Raw genomic sequence first — 15,571 nt, forward strand, 5'->3', positions numbered from 1 at the left:
GTTAAGCAACGTCGGGCGCGGTCAGTACTTGGATGGGTGACCGCTTGGGAACACCGCGTGCCGTTGCCCCCCAACACTTTTTGTTTTTTTTTGAAATCCATAGCAACCACCGAACCGATTTGTTTTTCGTGCAGGTATTCGGAAACATGCACAGACCCGTATAATGTAGATTCATAGCTTTAAGTACTAGATAATTAAGAAAACAATTTTTTTTGTCGATTAATTGTAAACAATTGCAGAATAAAAACTCGTCAAACGGTAAAGGTTGTCGTTCGATCACCGAAGGTAAGCCACGCGGGCAGCGGTCAGCACTTGGACGGGTGACCGGTTCATTATATTCCTTCCGTGAGTTTAACAAAGATAACATATGCAAATGTCGTAAGTGCGACGAGGAAGACGGCGATCTTTTAATGTAAAAAAAATATATATTAGGTTACGCGTACATGCCACTTTGACTGCTGCTTTATTTTTTTGGTTTTTAAATAATTAGAGATCTGAATTCAACATATCAGTTCTATGTTATAATGGACAGACAATGTTGTATTCTTGGCCCCTAACACGTTAAGACCAACATAAAAACTAGAATAACTTACCATTCGTTAAACGTTAAACAATTTCGAACCACGTTTTTTTGAGCTCGAACAAACTCATAACACAACACTCATTTATTAGTCACTGGACCATTGTAAAACGAGAAGAGAGAAAAACCATGCGAAACTATTTTTAAAACGAAGAGAATAAAGGTTTTAAATGGTAGGGCTGTATGACAGACTTGTCAATTATCGTGGGGGGTACGGCTGAGATTTATGACGAAATCGAGCGGCGCCGGCGGTCGGTCACTTTCACGAAAGAGGTCTAAACACGGGTCGTTTACGATACCCTCTGGTTACTAGAAAAGTTCTAGACAGATGTTTGTCGGCTTTTCGAGGTATTTATTTGTGAGTCCAAAGACTCAATGGAGTAATATCGGACTGAAATTCCAAGATTTTGCTGTGTAATCCAAAAAACTATGTTCCTCGTAACATTTAACGATGTGTTAATTCAACTATTATTTTAATTTTTCGTATACGTATTTATACTAAAAAGTACAGCGCTTCCAACAGTGAATTGTGAATTGAAAATGTTTCAAAGAAAGATCGATAGTTTTGAAAAAAATTACATATTAATAAATTTAGATAGATTTAGAAGTATACATTGCACTTACTTTTCAAAATTATTGTACTTCTGATTTGGTTGAAATAACATAATATGTAGCAGTCATAGTCTTGTGTACATTGCAGTCGCGGCTGGTGTTGGGTAAAACCTTTATTTTTTAGGGGGTCATTACCCAAATGACCTCATGGACCAGCCGTTCCTGTTAGGTTTTATATATCAAATTGATTCGTCTGTCTTTTTCATCATGCCTTCGAAAAGCGAGCTCCTGTTTCGCCAAAGTAACTGTGACGTCAATTAAATACGATAATAAAATTCGGTTTTTCCGAACTTATTGTGAGTGAGAGCAGTGAGAGCATCTTCTTTTCGTATCCCACCTCCACCCGGCGGCAGTAGTGCAGTGCTTATCAACATAATTACCGGCGTCTCGCCTCCACATTTTGACTTTTTTGTGTTTTATGTGTTCTCTAAGTCCAAAATTTTTAAATTTTTAAAAAGAGATTGCGGTACTATTCCTGTTGCTGAAATTATAATAATATATTTATTAATTTTTGTATTATATGTCTGTGTTATATTGTGTGAATTTGGAACAGCTATATCTAAAAGATATGCTTGCTTTTGTTGTTTATTTAAAATAATAATGTCTGGTCTGTTATGCTGAATGTGAATGTCAGTTAAAACTGTGCGATCAAAATATAATTTGTAATTGTCATTTTCTAAACAACTTTCTGGTTTATAAATGTAATGTGGTTGTGTATCCTTTAATAAATTGAATTTAACTGCTAAATTCATGTGTATAATTTTTGCGAATATATCATGACGTTTTTTATATTCGCTGTGAGCCAAAACGGTGCAAGATCTTGTATTGCAAATATAAAACCCTCAGCTCTTTAAAATATCTCCCATGTAAAGACTTTTGTTTTATATTTGCTATAGTGTCATATCACGAGCTCTATTGAGAAAATAATTTTTTAGTGAAGCAATTTGATTGTGTTGTAGAATTTCTAGATTTGAAAAACCCCTACCACCATTTTCGCGTGGTAAATTAAATCTTTCAACAGCAGATTTGGGGTGATGTTTACAAAATTTTGTAAAGAGAACTCTAGTTTGAATATTTATATTCTTTAAATTAGTTTTGGACCATTTTATAACACCAAAAGAATAGATTTAATTTGATTTGATTGATTAATACCTAAATATTTATAAAATTCTCCTTTATTTAAATTTTTAATGATTTCTCCTTCTTTAGTTATATATTCTAAATTTTCGTAATGACCACGACATATTGATTGATTTTCAGTTATTGTTAAGTTTTATGTCATCCATATAAAGAAGGTGATTTAATTTAATATTAATTTTATAAATTTTAAGAATTTTAATTAACCATGAATGTGGTACTGAATCATAGGCTTTTTTGTAGTCTATGAATTGTTGTTGCATTATTTTCCAAACGTTTGAGACTTAAAATATTCGTCAAATGTTCTTCTTTTTTTAAATCAGAATACCCCTGACAAATCCGAACATTTTGTTTTGCGGTAGATAAAAGTAAACATGGGCCAAGACAGAATATTAATATTCGGTGTGGAATTTTCCTGCGTTCTTGTTCATTTCTATCGAAGTGCTCACGAAAAGTTGTGAATATCAACACTTTGTAATTGTCGTAGTGAAAAATAAAAAAGATAGCTATGGGGCACAACTTATTTCGCACTTCATTAGAAAAGTAACAGTATTAAAATAAAAAAAATATTTTTCTAAATTTCGAACGTTAGGTCTATCCTGACCAGCCGCCAATTAGTGGTATTATTTTATTTTTTGCTGTTTTCCACAATAGTTATTTTTATATTAAATCATTGATTCAAAAAATTGAAATTAAAAATTCAAATTTTTGAAGGAACTCTGAAGTTTCAATGCAGTGACCATGTTGCTAGGTAACTAATAAAAAACAGTGCGTGAAATGAAAAACAGAAATAGTCGTATGCGTTTTGTATGGTTTCTATGGTTTCGATCTTACTAACAATGCAATGAAAATGACCCACTTCAGGCACAGATAACTATGCGTGAATTTCAATTTTTTGAATCAATTATATAAAAACAAAATTGATTTGGCGGCCGCTACACAAAAGTGGTGGGAGGCGAGAACCTGTTTCCGCCGGTCAATTTTAAAATTAATAAATTTTCCCTGGATACGTATTCGACTTATCCGGTACGAGTTATTTTTAAATTAACTTAATGGCCCGTTGCTCTTGTTCTTTTTACATTGAATATGCGATGTTTTGGCATCGTTAGCAATAGTACAATACTCACGCATTTTTAATCTAAAATTAACAAAACTTGAATGGATCGGGATTATCACACTTCTGAATTGAAGTTTTCATTCGTTTAAAATATAATTGATAGTAATACGTAATGCGGATTGCCTAAACGTTGCTTCCATCACGTCAACATCACACATTCACGTTCGCCCGTAGAAATGGCGTGATGCACACGAAATCGATCCAAAAAGGCTCATAATATTTGTGTCACGCGAATCTACGTCGAAAACTAGAAAAAAAAAAAATTCAATTCGAATTTCAATAATCGAAACGATGCGTCGTCGATACTAAACGTAGGTAGTAACTAAAGTGTGATCGGGTGCGATAAAAGTGTCCGTCAATAATCATCATCCGACAATCATTTAATAGACGAACGCTAATTTTTGGCACTCACTCGGACGACAGAACCAGTCCAGACGGAAACCGGGGCGCGGGGTGGGTGGGTGGTTGTATGTCCGTGAATCTGTCCGGCGCGCGTCAACATTTCAGTTATCGTCGCGAGAGTTAAAACGAAAGGTGGTTAGTGTGAAAGTGACGTTTTTTCGTGGAGACACGTTACGAAGGGTGAGTACCTAATATAATATAAAACCAACCGAAAACCCACAATAGTGCCCCGGTTTATTATCGTGAATAGGTGTTTGGTAAATATTTTCTGTATTCCAACTAGCAAGTCTTTTATCAAAAAACTCCGGCAACATGGCTATTGTGGTATTGTTGATACCACCTAACTGAAGAACTTAGTTAATAACTAAGTCGACGATTTTATCGGGAAATTGAACGGAGAAACAAAAATAGCTCTTAGCGACAGTTGCCTGAAGTCGCAAATAACGGCGATTGACGAAATCACGTTTTTTTTATTTTAATTCCAATGAACAATACACAGGGTCACAATTATCTGTTATGTATTCTATAATGTTTTGCAAAGTAAATAATGTGAGTTGTCATGCGTAATATTAATTAGCTAAGTAATTTTTGCAAGTATTTTATGTCAGATATGCAATGTATAATAACGTAATGTTGCAAAGTATTTTAATTTTTATGCTAGGTAGAGATAATAACTCGACAATAACTCTTCTCTAATGAAAAAAAAAATAGAAAATGATTTAGGAACATAAAAAATCTCATTAAAACAGGAACAATTGAAATTAAAATAAACATAACATTCTGTACTAAAGTACAGTTTTGTTCACTCCTTTTTTCAAAGTCTTCTGTCCTCTCATTTGCACATACTGCTATTCCAAAACAGTGAAATTGTCTGTTTCAGGGAATCCTTAACGTTCCTTGCTAATGTCAACAACGTTTTCGATGAAACAAAGAGTCGGAAAAATGTCGGCTCATTGTATTCAATAACATACGCGACTACAAAACCATCTGTATCATTTGTAGGAATCGCGGTTTTTTCGATGAGAATTCGTTCTAATTTTTTCTTTCTTAAAAAAGCTAAGTAATTTTAATTTCACTAAAGATGAACATTTAGGCTATATGCTGGGTAATGCAAATCCATCAACCATCAACTAGGTTGTTCAGCAGATGTACGATTGTTTATTTGATTTCTTCTTCCGAAGAGTTGTATTCTGGCAAAATAGAAATTTATTCATAACATAACCTCAATCAACTAAATTATTTCGAATACAATAACCACATAACTACAAGTTGGATAGGCATGGGTGCAAAATACCGATAATGCATGAAACCTAATAATAATAATAATGACATAATAAAAGTTAATTAAAAATCACTGTTTCACGTCTTTTTCTTTTTTGTTCGAGAGTTTTTGTGGTTCTGAAAAGAACCGTTTATAAATGTGTCGAAAACGAAAAACATCTATTTCGAACTGGTGTACTTGGTGACGGCTTTGGTACCTTCGGAGACGGCGTGCTTGGCCAACTCACCGGGCAACAACAGACGCACGGCAGTTTGAATTTCTCTGCTGGTGATCGTCGAACGTTTGTTGTAGTGTGCCAGACGGGAAGCTTCAGCGGCGATACGTTCGAAGATGTCGTTCACGAAACTGTTCATTATGCTCATAGCCTTACTAGAGATACCGGTGTCGGGATGGACTTGTTTCAACACCTTGTAGATGTAGATGGCATAGCTCTCCTTCCTCCTGCGCTTCTTTTTTTTGTCGCTCTTGGAAATGTTCTTCTGAGCTTTCCCGGCCTTCTTGGCTGCCTTACCACTTGTCTTCGGCGGCATTTTTCAATTCAATTCGATTCAACAAACTCGCGAACTGCTCTGACTCGTGTGCGTGCGTTAACTTTGCACCACCACCTTTCTGATCCGGCGGAGAGTAAAATCCCGCCAGTCATCATCCGTGACGCGTCAAAGTGGCCGTCAATTTCCAGCGGCATGAAAGCGAGACACATCGCCTTCACGAAGGCAAAACCTTGCGTGGACGGTATCCGGGTCAATCCGGGTACCTCCGACGATTTCCGGGCCCTGACCCTCCTGCTCGAGGAGAGGAACGTCCCCTTTCACTCTTTCGCTCTTCCCGAGGCGAAAACGCTCAGAGCCGTTCTGAGAACCGTCCCCGTCGAGATCGGTCTCGACGATGTTCATTCAGACCTGGTGGACCAAGGCCTGGAGCCGATCAAGGTGTCCAGGATGACCTCCACCAGAACAAAGAAGCCACTGCCACTGGTCCTCGTTGAGGTGCCAAAGGACAAGGGGCAAATTTTCCAGCTGAAAACGGTGTGCCACCTCATCATCTCCGTCGAGCGACCCCACAAAAAGGGGACCCCCAGCCAGTGCCACAAGTGCCAGCGCTTCCATCACTCACAGCGTCACTGTCACGCACAGCCGAAGTGCGTGAAGTGCGGTGAGAGCCACGAGTCTCGGGCCTGTCAAAAGACCCGCGACGCTGCGGCCAAATGCGCCAACTGCGGCGGCCCCCACACGGCGAGCTACCGTGGCTGCCCCAGATTCCCAAGAGGATATCTGGGCAAGAAAACCCCCCGGGAAGCCCCTCAAAACCCCCCGAAAAACCGCACTCCCGCCCCCCCCGCGGCCCCTGCGAAAAAATCACCCCCTGCCACTGCCCCCCCCAAACAACCAGTGGCAGCGACCACCAACGATCCGAAGAGCTTCGCGGATGCAACTGCAACCAAGAAGCCCGCGACCCCAACCCCCCGATCGGCCCCCCCAAAACAAAATCCCGCGATCAAAAAAGTCGTCTTCGACTTGTTGGACGCGATTCAATCGTCGAGCTCCACCGAGGAGATCCTCAAGAAGGTGCTCGCGATCATTCCCAATCTTCTCTCAAACTGCTAAATGCCAGTGCAAGAGAGGGTTAGGTCGCTGCAGATAGCATTTTTTAATGCGAACGGTTTGCGGGGCTCCCGCAACGAGCTGGAGACCTTCGCAGACGACCACGACCTCGACTTGATTTTGGTCGGAGAGACCAAACTGCAGGCCGGTGTCGCGGACCCCAAAATCAGGGGGTTCGTGCTCTATCGCAGCGACCGCGACCGCGGTCCTGGAGGAGGAACAGCCATCTACGTGCGAAACGCAACTCCACATTACCAGATCACGCTTCCCGTTCTCCAGAGCTTGGAGGCCACCGCTGTGAGAGTCGAAACCGCGAACGGTCCATTGACGATCATCTCATGTTACCACCCGCCGCGAATTCTGCTGCGGGAAAATGATATCACTGAAATTTTAGATACCGGCACCTCGGTCATCGCCGCTGGTGACTTCAACGCGAAGCACCAAGCCTGGGGTAGCCGTGTGGCCAACCGCAACGGCCGAATTTTGTATGAGCTCGCGGACGCGATCGATCTCCTGGTTGAGGCTCCACCAGAGCCAACATACTACTCTCCGCTTGGCCACCGCGCCGACACACTCGACATCGCTCTGTTAAAGAACGTCCCCCTTCAAACGAGACTTCACGTCGTGAACGCGCTCGATTCAGATCACTTGCCCGTGCTGATGCACATCGGTGACGAGGCAAACGACGAGAACTTAAACACCCAAGTTCAAATCACAAATTGGCCGCTCTTCGCGGAAATTCTGGAAACCGACTTCGGGCCGATTCCTCGGATTGAATCGGTCGAAGACCTCGAAAATGCAGCCGGCGTTTTCGAGGAAAAAATTACAACCGCCATGACAAACTCAACTCGAAATCGGGTCGAGCCGCGACAAAAAGAGACTTTGCCGCAATGGATCATCGATCTAATTCGAACAAAAAATCGTGCCAGGCGCCATGCTTTCCGAACTGGCGCCGCCGTCGACAGAACGGAGGCAAACCGGCTTGGCAACGAAGTCAAATACGCGCTCATCGATCACCGGAATGATCGATGGGAACGGAAACTCGAGTCACTCTCGACGGAGGACAACTCGATCTGGAGAATGGCGAAAGCGCTTCGTTCGGACAAAAAACCAATTCCGCCAATACACAGCACACTGGGGCTAGTCTTCTCGGATGATGAGAAAGCGGAAGCGTTCGCTGATAGTTTGGAACTGCAGTGCAGACCAAACATCGTGGACGCCGACCTGGACCACATCGATTGGATTGAGCGCCAAGTCGAAATCATTCTTTCGGGACAACACGACACCCCAAACACACCCGCTTCACCGGAGGAGGTCCGAGGAATTATCGGAACTCTGAAGGTGAAAAAGGCACCCGGGCCAGACAAAATTCCAAACACAGCGTTGAAGCTGTTGCCGGACAAGGCAGTCGTTGCCTTGACGGCGATAATCAACGCCAGCCTGCGATTCTGCCACTTTCCTTCCCGATGGAAAAGCGCGAATGTCATCTTCATCCCCAAGCCCGGGAAAGATTTACTCTTTCCCCAAAACTATCGCCCCATCAGTCTCCTCTCCAATGTAGGAAAAGTTCTCGAAAAAGTCATTCTGACCCGGCTGGTCAGAGCGACCAATGAGAACCACGTTTTGCCTGACGAACAGTTCGGTTTCCGTCCCAAACACTCCACCGCGGATCAACTCATTCACGTCACTGAATTTATATCGCAAGGTATAAATCAGAACGAATCAACCGGCGCGATTTTTCTCGACGTGGCCAAAGCCTTCGACACAGTCTGGCATGATGGACTTGTTTACAAGCTCCACACGGCTGGCGTGTCACTGGCAATGGTCAAATTGTTAAACTCATTTCTCGAGGACCGCAAATTTCACGCAAAAATCGGTAACGTCCTCTCAACGGTACGCGAAATTGAGGCAGGCGTCCCACAGGGTTCGGTACTTTCACCGACCCTGTACGCAATCTTCACTGCCGACATTCCCAAACCCGATGAAACAAAGATCGCACTGTACGCAGACGACACCGCGATCCTCACACGCTCCGAGTCGCCTGAATCAATTTCAGAGCAGCTTCAGAGGGCTGTGGAAAGTCTGGAGGCATGGTTTCGCCGCTGGCGAATCGATGTGAACCCAGACAAGAGCAGTGCGATTCTTTTCACTCGGCGTCGTCACCGACCGGATGGCGAAATCGTCATGTTCGACCGTCCCATTCCGTGGAAAACCGAGGCCCGGTACCTCGGCATCACTTTCGACAACCACCTCCGGTTCAACGCTCAACTCGAGCACGCAAAAATTCGCGCTCAGATGGTTCTAGGACAACTTAATTCGCTGGTTAATCGGCGAAGTAAGATGTCCATACAGAACAAAGTCACTATCTACCGAACGATAGTCAGACCAGCCATGATGTACGGCTCTGCGGTGTGGGGAAACGTGTGCAACACGCAACTCCACAAGCTGCAAGTCGTGCAAAACAAATTCCTTCGGGCGGCCTTCAAAGCACCCTGGTTCGTCAGGAACACCCAACTCCATCGGGAAGCAAAACTTCCAACCATCAGAGAATTCCTGCACGATGTTGCACGGAAGTTCTTTGAAAATGCGGCTGTACACCCAAACCCACTCGTGCGCGATTCCGTCGACTATGACGAGAATGCCCCCCAAAGGCACAAGCGACCCAAGTGTCTGCTCCTCCGACAGGACTGAGGTTTCACCACCTCCCGTCCCCCGACAATTTTCGCCATGTTTTTGTTCCAGAGCAATATTAGTTCTCGAACAAAACTAACACGCCACCACCAAGTGTGTTTCAGATTCCGTACCAGGGCCGACTTCAGTTCCGAGGACCAGGTAAACGGAAGCCAACCCGGTAAATATCTGTAGCGATTAGGTCTCGATGTTTTCATTGTTGCGTAGTTTCTGCATTTGTTTTCCGAGCGTTCCCCCATTCTTCTTCGGCTCCGACGAGGGGTTTTTTCTGCAGTTTTTTGCCCTCGTTGTCACGCAAAAGCGGGAGCATTCCGTCGACGATCTAGGTTCTCTGCAGTCCCCATTTTCTCGCGATTTGTGTTCTCCACAACCCCACCCCCACACCGTAAACTCGACCTGCTGGATTCGCAACTGAAGGCCGATCAGCTAGAGTTTACGGTGACTCGATACTTGACAAGTCTGTCATACAGCCCTACACATTCCATGAGTAGGTGACTGCCAGTCAGATTGGGGAAATAAGAGTCCAGGACTCGACCCCGTAAAAAGTCAGACATGCTATTCATCACCACCTTTCTGATAGGTAGTGTGTTCACCAGAACCCCACCTGAAAACGGGCTCCCACCAATCGTCACGTCCTATTCTCCTATCACGGAGGCTATAAATTCGAAGCACAGCTACCAGCTTTTACAATCGACGAGTCCCGTCCGTCAGTTTTATTACTTCTCGTGGTGTCTAACGAACGAACTTAAAATGTCAGGTCGCGGTAAAGGAGGTAAAGTGAAGGGAAAAGCGAAATCCCGTTCGAGCCGTGCCGGTCTCCAGTTTCCGGTGGGTAGGATACATCGTCTTCTCAGAAAAGGAAATTACGCGGAACGCGTCGGTGCAGGAGCTCCCGTCTATTTGGCCGCCGTCATGGAGTACTTAGCCGCCGAAGTTCTAGAATTGGCAGGAAACGCTGCCCGTGACAACAAGAAGACACGTATTATACCGCGTCATCTGCAGCTGGCCATCAGAAACGACGAGGAATTGAACAAACTCCTGTCCGGAGTTACGATCGCCCAAGGCGGTGTCTTACCCAACATTCAGGCCGTACTTTTACCCAAAAAAACCGAGAAGAAACCTTAAACGAACGATCGATCCATCTCCGTGGCGAAAACTCAAAATATCGGCCCTTCTCAGGGCCACTATAGCTTTTTTTTTTCGTAAAATGACCGATGCATCTTTTCTTTTTGTATTATTATCATTTACGACTGCAATGCCAAAAGGAAAGCAGTTTACGATCTTGGTACATTTATCAGGTAGTCAGTTAGTAATAATTGTCCGTTGTTTCTCGAAAGAACATCATGTTTCTTTTTTTTCCTCTTATTTTTATTTTGTGGTTCTGAAAAGAACCGATTTTGTATTTCGTATTTTATTCTGGTTTTCTCGAACGGTGAAGAGCGCCAGGAAATTAACCTCCGAAACCGTAGAGGGTGCGTCCTTGACGTTTCAAAGCGTAGACGACGTCCATCGCTGTCACGGTTTTACGTTTGGCGTGTTCCGTGTAGGTGACGGCATCTCGGATGACATTTTCCAAGAACACTTTCAGGACTCCGCGAGTTTCTTCGTAGATCAAACCGGAAATACGTTTCACGCCGCCACGACGAGCCAATCTTCTGATAGCGGGTTTCGTGATGCCCTGGATGTTGTCACGCAGGACTTTGCGATGACGCTTCGCTCCTCCTTTTCCCAATCCTTTGCCTCCTTTACCGCGACCGGTCATCTTTTCAGATTATTTCAACTGACACAAAATACCTGCACACCTCGTCCCTAGGAAGTCAACTACCGCAAAATTTCAACTAACGGAGCCTTATATAGATTCAACGGTTCACCATCGACCAATCGACGAAGTCAGCCGTTGACTTTGTTCACGTATAAAAGTACAATTTAATATGGCGGAATTTTTAGTACCCGTTTACCTTTCGACGCGTGCACGTCTAACGATCGTCAGAGTCGATTTTAATAATTGTCAGTTTTGTTTTTCATTCGTTTCATTCGAAATGGCCAGGACCAAGCAGACCGCACGCAAGTCCACCGGAGGAAAAGCCCCCAGGAAACAACTGGCTACCAAAGCGGCCAGGAAAAGCGCTCCCGCCACTGGCGGCGTCAAGAAGCCCCACCGTTACAGACCTGGTACCGTGGCTCTGCGTGAGATCCGTCGTTACCAGAAAAGTACCGAGTTGCTCATCCGCAAGCTTCCCTTTCAACGTTTGGTGAGGGAGATCGCTCAGGATTTCAAAACCGATTTGCGCTTCCAAAGCTCCGCCGTGATGGCCCTCCAGGAAGCGAGCGAAGCTTACTTGGTCGGTCTGTTCGAGGACACGAATTTGTGCGCCATCCACGCCAAACGTGTAACCATCATGCCAAAGGACATCCAACTTGCCAGACGTATTCGGGGTGAACGCGCTTAAATTTTTCCACATCGTGTTTCGGAAGAACAACACGAAACACGAATTTTATAACAAAAAAATCGGTTCTTTTCAGAACCTCAAACTTTACAGGCAAAAAAAAAAATATATCGCCCTTCAACCGGAAATGAATAAAATAAAAATGTCAATAATCGGTCGGTCCTCTCGATTCGGGTTGGGTTGCGGTCGTTCGTAAAATTTTATTGCATCCTGTCATCACCTACCTGCCAGCTGATGCTATCTATTTTATTTGGTTTCGCCGTAAGGATAGTTTTATTTCTTTTTTTCGTCGTAGATTATCGTGTGGCCCTGAAAAGGGCCATTTGTGCGTGCCCCGTTGCCGGTAGTACGATGATGACGTCGGAACGAGGCACAGCCGAACGAACATGAGTCGAGTATCCATCCACGTTTCTCACTTTTTCCTCTTCGGCGAAGCGGCCTTTTTCACCTTGACAGGAATGGCTTTGGCTGTCTTGGGTTTGGGTGCTTTGGGTTTTTTAGTCGGACCAGCCTTGTTAGATTTCTTCGCTTTGGAAGGCGATCGGGGTTTCGGGGCGGCTCTAGTTTTCTTTTCTGCCGAGGAGGCGGCCGATTTCTTGGCTTTCGCTGCGGCGGCGGAGGCAGCGACGGCGCTCTTCTTTTCGGCAGCAGTCTTCTTCGCTTTGGGGGAGGCTTGTTTTTTGGCTGTCTTCGAGGAAGCCTTGTCGGAAGTCGTCGCGACGGCGGTACGTTTGGCGGATGATTTTTTCGTCTTGGATGCGGCGGACGAAGCGGGTTTCCTCTTGTCGGAGGCGGAGGCGACTTTGGCACCACCGGAGGTGGACGAGGCGAGCTTGAACGAACCCGACGCGCCCTTACCTTTCGTCTGAACCAGAGATCCCGACGCCACGGCGCCTTTCAGATATTTCTTGATGAAAGGGGCGACCTTTTCGGCGTCGACTTTGTAATTTGCGGCGACGAACTTCTTGATGGCCTGAAGAGACGATCCTCCGCGTTCCTTGAGTCCCTTGATGGCGTTGTTTACCATCTCGGATGTCGGAGGATGGGACGGTTTCGCCCTGGGATTTTTCGCTTTTTTCTCTTTCTTCGCGTGGGATTGAGGGGTGGCAGCGGAACCGGTGGTGACCGATGATGCTGTTTGATTTTCGACGTCGGCCATCTTTCACGTTAAAACGTTAAAAGTTAATAATAATTATTGAAAAAACACTTGCTCACACACGTACACTTCGAGCACCTCGTGAACGAGAATTGAACAAAAAAATTTTCTAAGTCTTTATAAAATAGTCGCCACTGCGGACGGAAGACTGAACGCGCACCGCGTCCGCCGTCGAAGAAATTGCAGGCCTCGGAATCGTTGCCCGCGTGATGGCATCGTCCTCTTTCCTCGATCACCATCGCCACCGTGTGATCAAGCTGGCCGAACTCGGTTTCCGAAGTTTCCCTGGAGATAGCGAAGTTCGTCTCGGAACGTCGGTGGGTTTCGAATCAGGTACACGCCCCTCCAACCACCAGCCCTAAATCCGGGTCGTCACGGTTTCGATTCGGGACCGACGGTTTACGTCGGCGGTGCGGGGTAGACGCGTCGATTCCGGGAATCCATATTTCGTTCGCCGAAATATTGGTCCATCTCTTCCCGGAATACCGCGCCACCTTCTCGATTTTACGACATCTTCGCGTCGCCAAACGCTTCCGAAACGGTCGAAGCACAGAAAGGACCTGGTGTTCGAACCGAGGCAATTCCGACAACAGGATGCCGCGAACCGCCTCTCCGACGTTCAGGTCGATCGTTTTCGGCGGAAGTTGAAACGGGACGAGTCGACGACGGGTCCCGTTGCCGTCCGGACCCTTCGGGACGGCCGAAAGTCCGTCGAGAGGATCATCCGAAAGGAGACGGTCTTCATCGTCCGACCGATGCCGCACCTACGAGTTTTCCGATATTTTCTTCGACGGATCTTCAGGTTTTCTTCCTTTCTTCCGTCTTTCTCTCTTCGTAATTTCGTGTCCGACCTGCGTCGTCCGAAGTCGGGGTGAAGATCGAAGAAAAAACGCCAAAAATAACAACTCGTCAGCCACGCACACCGCGTTCGAATGTCTAACGGTCCAACTTGGATTTTCGAAGATCGCCGAATCCGAGGGACGATAAATAATAATAATAATAATAATAATGGTAATAAATAATAATGTTAATAATAATAATAATGATATGATGATTATAACGATAATTATTATAGATAGGTAAATAGAAACACAGGTCTCCTCTCGAAAATCGGAACTTCCTGATATTACTTACATATTTCGGTCGATCCAAATGTGGGAATCTCGTCGTCGTCGGAGCAAGCAGCGCGGTAGGTGGGGTGAAATTCTGGATTTTCCACCGCCGCCGGCGGTCGAAAAATGTGCGACGCGGGAGATCGCCAGTCCGTCTAGTAGTCTCTCTTGTCGTTAGAGCGTGACGTGGTGGTTGTTGTGGGATTTCCCGTTAGTTCGGTCCGACGTCGGTCGTCAGAGGGTAAGTGCATACGGAAACGAAACGCATCGCGTTTTGATGTTCATATTCGTGCATCGGAATGTTAAAAGCAATATATTTTACACCAACGATCACACCTAAACACCACGGCAACGGCCATACCACGTTGAAAAGCACCGGTTCTCGTCCGATCACCGAAGTTAAGCAACGTCGGGCGCGGTCAGTACTTGGATGGGTGACCGCTTGGGAACACCGCGTGCCGTTGCCCCCCAACACTTTTTGTTTTTTTTTGAAATCCATAGCAACCACCGAACCGATTTGTTTTTCGTGCAGGTATTCGGAAACATGCACAGACCCGTATAATGTAGATTCATAGCTTTAAGTACTAGATAATTAAGAAAACAATTTTTTTTGTCGATTAATTGTAAACAATTGCAGAATAAAAACTCGTCAAACGGTAAAGGTTGTCGTTCGATCACCGAAGGTAAGCCACGCGGGCAGCGGTCAGCACTTGGACGGGTGACCGGTTCATTATATTCCTTCCGTGAGTTTAACAAAGATAACATATGCAAATGTCGTAAGTGCGACGAGGAAGACGGCGATCTTTTAATGTAAAAAAAATATATATTAGGTTACGCGTACATGCCACTTTGACTGCTGCTTTATTTTTTTGGTTTTTAAATAATTAGAGATCTGAATTCAACATATCAGTTCTATGTTATAATGGACAGACAATGTTGTATTCTTGGCCCCTAACACGTTAAGACCAACATAAAAACTAGAATAACTTACCATTCGTTAAACGTTAAACAATTTCGAACCACGTTTTTTTGAGCTCGAACAAACTCATAACACAACACTCATTTATTAGTCACTGGACCATTGTAAAACGAGAAGAGAGAAAAACCATGCGAAACTATTTTTAAAACGAAGAGAATAAAGGTTTTAAATGGTAGGGCTGTATGACAGACTTGTCAATTATCGTGGGGGGTACGGCTGAGATTTATGACGAAATCGAGCGGCGCCGGCGGTCGGTCACTTTCACGAAAGAGGTCTAAACACGGGTCGTTTACGATACCCTCTGGTTACTAGAAAAGTTCTAGACAGATGTTTGTCGGCTTTTCGAGGTATTTATTTGTGAGTCCAAAGACTCAATGGAGTAATATCGGACTGAAATTCCAAGATTTTGCTGTGTAATCCAAAAAACTATGTTCCTCGTAACATTTAACGATGTG

The 15,571-nt window shown here is 44.7% G+C and overlaps 1 non-coding gene across 1 annotated transcript; it reads left to right on the top strand.

Moving 5' to 3' along the window:
• The first annotated feature begins 14,484 nt into the window (after window positions 1-14,484).
• Window positions 14,485-14,604, top strand: LOC138140822 (5S ribosomal RNA). The gene has a single exon (XR_011162754.1). It is a non-coding gene; the product is annotated as a 5S ribosomal RNA (ribosomal RNA).
• The last annotated feature ends 967 nt before the right edge of the window (window positions 14,605-15,571 follow it).

Source organism: Tenebrio molitor, unplaced genomic scaffold (genome assembly GCF_963966145.1).
Source record: "Tenebrio molitor unplaced genomic scaffold, icTenMoli1.1 SCAFFOLD_283, whole genome shotgun sequence".
NCBI classification, from domain to species: Eukaryota; Metazoa; Arthropoda; class Insecta; order Coleoptera; family Tenebrionidae; genus Tenebrio; species Tenebrio molitor.